Source organism: Rhyacophila brunnea, unplaced genomic scaffold (genome assembly GCF_057557595.1).
Source record: "Rhyacophila brunnea isolate RB1 unplaced genomic scaffold, BYU_Rbru_1.0 scaffold_122, whole genome shotgun sequence".
NCBI lineage: Eukaryota > Metazoa > Arthropoda > Insecta > Trichoptera > Rhyacophilidae > Rhyacophila > Rhyacophila brunnea.
Genome location: NW_028232777.1, coordinates 93,855 through 101,969, shown reverse-complemented (window position 1 = coordinate 101,969; position 8,115 = coordinate 93,855).

Genomic DNA, 8,115 nt, shown 5'->3' with positions numbered 1-8,115 from the left:
AATTACACCTGTATATCCCTATTGAATAAGTTATGCTATTTGAATCATAAAACATCATAACTATTATACTATTTACAGATACATTGTATCTCTATTTTCTCGATTTTTTCTGTACCTTCATTCACAATTTGCAAATAAAATAAATTTCTGAAAATTTAGGGGTTAAATTTGGTAGTAAACAACATTTTTAATGTTTTTTATGATTTTGCATATGGTTTAACATTACCTCAATATAATTCGAGTTTCTCATGATTTTCTTGTCTTATTTATAGTTCAAATCTTTTAACACACTGTCATTACTTGCCATGTTTGAATCCAGTACATTTAGCAGTGCGTATTTTTTATTTTTAATACAATAATATTTGTTTTTGATATCTATGGTTAAAAGTCCGATTGTATATTTTTAATAGTATGTATCATCAGACATGCATTTTTCTAGGGTTCGAATGAAGCGAAAGATAAAACACTATTCAACAATCTTATAGTTTTTTTGCGATCGGAATGTTTAGTTTCGTGAAATCATTCTGTTAGATAATTAGGAAAATAAATATTTTAATTGTCTAGATCTTTATATGCATGTAAACAACTTTGAAACATTTTATTTGGGTCTATTATAGCTTAAAAATAGCAAATTTTCTAATTAAAGAAGTCTCTTTAGTGATATTGCATAAATTTTCGCCGTGCTTTTTCCTGAAATAAAGTCAAATATACTTTTTTAAATAGGAATACCTGATATTTGAGTTTTTGGCAAAATGAAATTATTCACGCTTCATAAACTTAGAACACTCTAAATCCTCAAATTTTTTTACTTCTTAAAATCAAAATCATTGGATTGAAAATTTCAATACAAAGTTTTTATGAGAAATTTTTTTTTTAATCTGCAAAATAGAACCCACATAATATATACAAGCAATTGTAAATCTATTTTCCATGATAAGAAGATTTCCAATGAAAATTTTCTGGAATTCTTGTATCTTCCTCATTTTTCTGCAAAAAATTAAAAAACGGTTTATAGCCTTTATTTCAGTATAGATAGTCTTACATAATATATTTTATTTAATCCATTTTATGTTTAATCATAATGTAATCGTTTTTGCATAAAAGATTATACAATACATAATTTAAAAAAATACAATATTTATATATATTTTGTATAAATACGTATTTTTTAAAACTTATTGTATAGTTCTGCTCTATATTATTATGAACTTTATTATATCGAGAATCTAAATGTCTACAATCATTTTTTGAGATATGTAGAAGTACAATTTCAATTTTATAGGTAAAATCTTAATTATGTCGAAATTATTAATGTTATCTTTCTCTTCACGTTCTCTTTTTATGATTTTCTACAATTCAAATAATACGTATAAATCTGAACTTTGAAATAATCGAAAATTTTAAATTGTGTGTAAATTTATCTTCTAGAAGAAGAAAGCAATATATTATGATCACATTGTCTTGAAAATTAACTTGTGGCCTATGCTTTAATAATATGCGAATGAATTATGAGATCTCTTTAAAAAAAACAGCTTGAGGCTTTTTAAAAAAAAACCAATCAACTTCTGATTTCGTATGTATTTTAGAATTTTTTACTTTGCCATATTTTTTTTTTCAATTATGGTTAAAGAAATAAAAACCCGTAATGATACCATTTTGGTAATTAATTTAAATTTAAAGATTTTTATTGCAGTCATACAAAAAGTATATATAATATTCTATAAAAAGAAAACATGCAATTGTTAAAAATTTGCCGAGGGTGAATTGAATCGAACCCGGGTTTTCAATCCGAAGATTGACGTTCTATCCACTATACCACACCCCCCTAAAGTGATAAATTTTGTTTTACATGATTTACTTTTTTAATGATATGATTTTGGAATTTCATTAAAACTTCTCTTTTTACATAAATTAAGAAAAAAAATAGAAAAAAAAAATTATGGGAAAACTGGGACAGCTTTTTGCACGCAAAGTTGTACAATTTGTATACTAAGTTTCATTTAATCACATGTTCGTAGAAAAAACCAGACAAACGCCCTGGTGTTTTCTTTTAGCAAACATCTGTATTTAAAGTGTACATATTGTCATAATTTCAAAAATATTTCTATTAACATTAGACTTCTACTAAATTGTATATTGTTTATCTTATTTTTCTGCACAGCTGTTTTCTTTGATTTTTTGTCTTTTTCTTATATCGTTTTTGATCCTATTTCAACATTTTATCTTACAAAACCTTTTATCATTTTTCAAAACTTTCTTTTGTTTTTTTCTAATCTATGCTATTCCGTAAAAACAATTTCATGATCACATTCTAAATTGATTCAGCACCATAGAGCACAATATTCTTACGCATAAAAACAAATTTATGAAAGATTTCTGCGATAGAAAAGAAATTATATAAAGAAAATACTCTTATATTTTAATATAGCTCCACTGATAAAAAAACTTTAGCATAAAAAAGAGAAAACAAAACAAATTTTGTGATATAAATAAAAATGATGTTTACACCAGAAAATCCGTAGTTTTCATGTAATCCCATCAATTTTACAATTGAAAATAGTTATATTGATCGTCTGGTTTAATTTTTTCTGATGAGAGATGCATTAACTTGAATTTTTATGTACAATAAATATAATACAAAAGTATATGTATAAAAATTGGTCAATTTCGTCCTGAATCAAAAGCATAATTAAGTTAAAATAAGCAGAGAAATTTATAGTAACAAAAATAGAGAAAAAAAAACATCCTTTTCGTATTTCTTGATAATTATATTTGTGATTTTGAAGAAATAGGTTTGAGAATAAAAAAAAAATTTTTATCTGAAAGATCCCTAAAATATATATTCATTGACTTTTCTATGAAAAAAAATATGGTAACAGATATTTAACTAGGAAAACAACATAAAACTTGATAAATTTCAATTGGTAAAATATTAGAGTTTAAGAAGTTATTAATATACTTAAACATATATGAATACATATCTGATGTATTTTGTGTAACTATAAATTTATACATATTCAAAATACGTTTATATAAAAAAAGTATCATCCTGGAAGTTAATATTTTATACCGGTAAAAAAAATTGATTTCGGGCCAAATAAAGTGATCATATATTAATAATGATCTTATGAATTTTTTTACTGAGAAATATAGATATATTAATTTGTGAAAATTTCATTTTTTATGCATTAAGAGCTTTTCAATAGCTTCCCCTTTAAAAACGTAGTTTATATTTGCGTTCTTTTTTATTCACATATTCAATGGGTCATTTTATCAAAGAAGATGTGCTCACAAAAGTTAGTACTTCAATAAACTTACAATATAATTGGCAAATATCTATAGTATAGAAGCTTGTGCGCAAAAAGCTTCTCGAAACATCAATATTCTTTTTCTATTGTCGCTTGATATTATTTCATTACAAAAATTAAAAAATTTGATGGGTAAGAATGTGTATTTTTTTCATCTATTCCTTAATCTGCAGATAAAATTTATGTATTTTCTATTAAACGAGATTTAAAGAAATTTAGAGTGTATTCAGTAATTTTATTTATCCAATCTGCATGATTTAATGATATTTCATCAATATTGTAAAATTGATTATAAATGAAAGTGCATTTTTATGAATATTTATGTAAAATAAAAACAATCAGCTCTAGATGAATCTTTTTGTCTGCAAAATTGATTTGCTAATTGATCTTTTAAAATCATAAAGTTTGAATTATCGATTCTTAAATCTCAATTAAATTCAAAAAAAATTTTAAATTGCCTATCGAACATCTCTAATAATTGCTAGATTTTTTTATATATCATATTTGAATATACAATCTATTTTCGAGTGCAAAACTATAAAAATTTGTTAAAAAACCGTAATAAGGCACATATTTATCTATATGAATCATTTTATGAATATTTCATAATTTAATAATTATAATTTTTTTGAATATGGGTGTTGAGACTCCGAATTGTAAATATAAAAAAGATGAAATCCATATTTTCGGTATTCATAGTATTATTACTAAGAACTAGAATCGTTTGATTATTATTTTTATCATGATATCAGCGTATCCTTGTTTGATAATTTAGAAGCTTAATCCGATGAAAATATACGATAAATTTTTAATTCCACGTAGTTTTATACAATAAAATTATATACAACGTATAAATTTCTTCTAAGAAAAGGCCGTAAAACCGTGGAAATAACTCAAAATAATGATTTTTTTAATTTTGGGAATTTTTATTTCAAGATTGGTAGATTTTTCTGTAATTTTTAATGCGAAATTTAGTATAATAGGTAATCGGGCAAAAAATTTAATCCAATTGAAATTATATGGCTTAAATAATTGTCTACAGATGTTATGGCGTTGTTTAATTTAAGAAATCCTTTATTAATAATATTTTGACTATTAAATCTTATTTTATATGTGATTTGCAATTTTCTTGATCTTTTACATCAAGAGCTATACTTTTTTATATTTTCGCAGAGTTCATATGGTTTATTTTTAAATTTCTCATGGTTTTAATAATGAAGAAATCGTTCGCATACATCAAAATCTAAATCATTTATCGATGTAATTTTTTTTTAATAAAAAGCTATATTTTAGGATAAAAAGAGTGAACAATTGTTATAAAAAAAAATATTTTTCATTGGCGCCTTAAACCAATAAAATAAAAATTTATTATGTGATATTTTATCGTGATTTGATCATAAATGTTATGTTTTTTGGGATTTCTATAGTGTGTGTTTTTAAAAATAAATAATTATTTAAGATAATACAATATTTTTTTTTATCATATTAAGATATGATTGATACATATTTATATGTAAACACAAGCTTGTAGTAAATTATGTGCAAAAATCATTTAGGTCTAAAAGGAAATTGAAATTTCTAAGATAACATTTGGATGTGTTTATATTTTTCTACAATGATATAAATCAGTCAACTACTAAATTTATGCTATATTTTATATGAAATTGAACTGATTATTTATGAATGTTAAACATGAAAGTGTAATAGAACTGTGATTTTATTATATCTTAAAAGTTTATAAAATATGGTGTGCATAATTTTTATTTCGAGTATTAAGAACTATAATCATTATTTTACTAGTATTATCCCCATTTAGTTAAAAGTCTGGTGTTAGGACACATCGTATAATAAAGAGAGCATAAATACTTAAAATACGTAAGTTCAAAAAATCATGAATATTTTAATTTTGCAGCTTAAACATTATCCTAGCGTCATTAAATCATCATATTTTGTGAAATTGCCGATTTTTGTTATATTTAAGCAATTTTTCCATCTCTATATATTTTATGGTCTATATGCGTATATATCTATATTTTGTTTAAAATTTTTTGTATTTATGGGTAAATAAATTTCAAATACTAGCACAAAAATATAGAATTTTTTATGATTTATTTTTTCCGAAATATAGTTGTATTTGGTAGAATTATAAATAAATAAAAATTTGAGCTTAAATATATTTAACAGTCTGATTTTACTATCATAAATAAATAATCAAAGCCGATATCTAATAACTGTTATAAAAGATCATTCTGATTTCTAAATTTGATTTACGCGTATATTTATAGAATAGTTTATAACTTGAAGAAAAGTTGGTATATTTTTTTCTAAACATATCAGCTATTAAAACCAAAGGTTAAAAACAATATTTATTTATAGAAAAATATACAAGCCATCATAAAAATTTTTATACAATTTAACTACATAAAAACCACACTTTAAGCATTTTTAAAGTAATTTAAATGCCAGTCCTATTTAAAACATATAATATATACTTTTGATGCATTGAATTTTATTTTATAAAATAAATATCAGGAAAGCTATCAAAAGTTATATATTTAGAAAAGAATTATTATAAAAATACAAATAAATTATTATATGCCCTATTATTTTGTTTTAAGATTCTAATGATATAAAAAAGGCGATAAAGATACTTTAGACAAATCGTCAATTAATTTATTTTAGAATATTATAAGCTATCATCATCTAAAATTCATTAATGAATTACTAAGAAATCCAATATTAAATTATCGAAAAATTCATATTTTATTTTACTTTTAATAAGCTTATTTAAAAAATTATAGAAAAATCACGTATAATTTTATAGAATAATGGGTATTTTAGAGCTTTAATTTTTTTTATTTATTTGCAAAATATTATGTATATTACACACTTTAATAAATATATTACATTTTTGAAATAAAAATAAAAGACATAAAAAAAGATTTAATGTTTCCTAGGCCTGTAAATGTGTTTTCGAATCACATTTCATAAATAAAACCAGTAATTTAACGGGCGTCAGCAAATACGTTCATGCTTAGTACCATAAATTACGGAAAGCAAAGTAGTATATAACATACAAGATTATTTGCATAAATTATCAATATTTGTATATAATAAAGAATTACTTCAATTATACTAGAAAAGCTTGATTCTCCCTAGGCTTACATAAAAGAAAAACACAAAATAATCATGAGCAATGGAAGATATTTGAGTTGAATAGGTTAAACCAAGCTTTTTATAAATAATCCTAACAACCCTGCATATATTTAAGGCACATATGTTATAATCACATGTATTTATATTGTGTAAAAAGATGGAAATTAGAAGTGATGCCTATTCAATAAGCAAATAAATTCGAATAATACCGATTAATATTTAAATAAACATTTATATCCTTAAGATATCTATATTATATAATTAAAGTTTCAAAATAAATATTGGTTACTTCTAAAGTAGAAAAGATAGAAGACGAACTATGTATTTTATTTTTTAGATGATATAGGCTACATTTTTATTTCAATTATAGTCGATTGAGCCTATTTTTTTTATGGTTTAAGTTTCTTTTTATCGATTTAGACGTGGTCAGGTCAGCCCATTGGGAATATTGCACAACTCTTTGATATCAATACTTCCAATGTGTCTATAAAAATATACATGAATATATTATTAGATTTATATTTGAGCTATACATATGCTTTCGGGTTTAAGATATGTTATCACTTATAAAGTTGTATTTTATGTTCTCATAATGATATTAGTATATTTTTAGCTGAAATGGCAATATAAATATTTGGTTATAAGGTCTGTGGTAATTGTTAGTTGCAGAATAATAACATATTAAATTTCCAGGGTTGTATTATATTCATAATTATAGATTTTTCTTCTTATTAGTTTTAAGGTCTGTGGTATATTGTTAGTTACAGAATTGTACTATATTTATGGTTACAGGGATGTATTATATATTTAATTATAGATTTTTCTTCTTATTAGTTATAAGATCTGTGGTATATTGTTAGTCACAGAATTGTACTATATTTATGGTTACAGGGATGTATTATATGTTACGTTATGTATTTGTACTATTTATTAGTTATAAGGTCTGTGGTATATTGTTAGTTGCAGAATGTACTATATTTATAGTTACAGGCTTGTGATGTGTATTTAATTATAAATTTGTACTATATTATCAGTCAATGGGATGTCTTATACGTTTAGTTATAGGGGTAGTCATAATTTTATCTATAAATTTTCCCTAGCTTTTTAGTTATAAGGGCAGGGTATTTTGCTAGGTATAGAGTTGTAAGTCATTTTTGGCTATAAATTTGTAAATATTTGGCCCGCTTCACTACTTATTTTTATGCTTCATGCATCTTATTATTTGCTTATAGCAATAATTATATTCAAAATGATACATAATAAAAAATAATGAGAGGTAATTATAAAATGCTCAAATTTTTCACTTTAAATTCATTTTTTGTATATCTATAAAAGTTTAATGCTTGTTCAGCCCGATAGTACAATTTAATGTGTTGGGGAATTTACATTTGAAGTTAAAAAATGCTCTATATCAATAAATTATTGAACTTATAAATCATGTACTTTTTCACATCGTTGATATTGTAATATTTAAATTTATTAGATATGAAACACCTTAAGATATTGGGTAATCCTAATTATTTAGATGATTTAGGTACTTAAATAGTTTGTCAACATAGAACCTTTATATAAGTGATTCTGTATATTATTATAATTCTTGGAAAATAGATTCCTTATATATTTGAAATTATTTACGTAATTATTGTTGGTA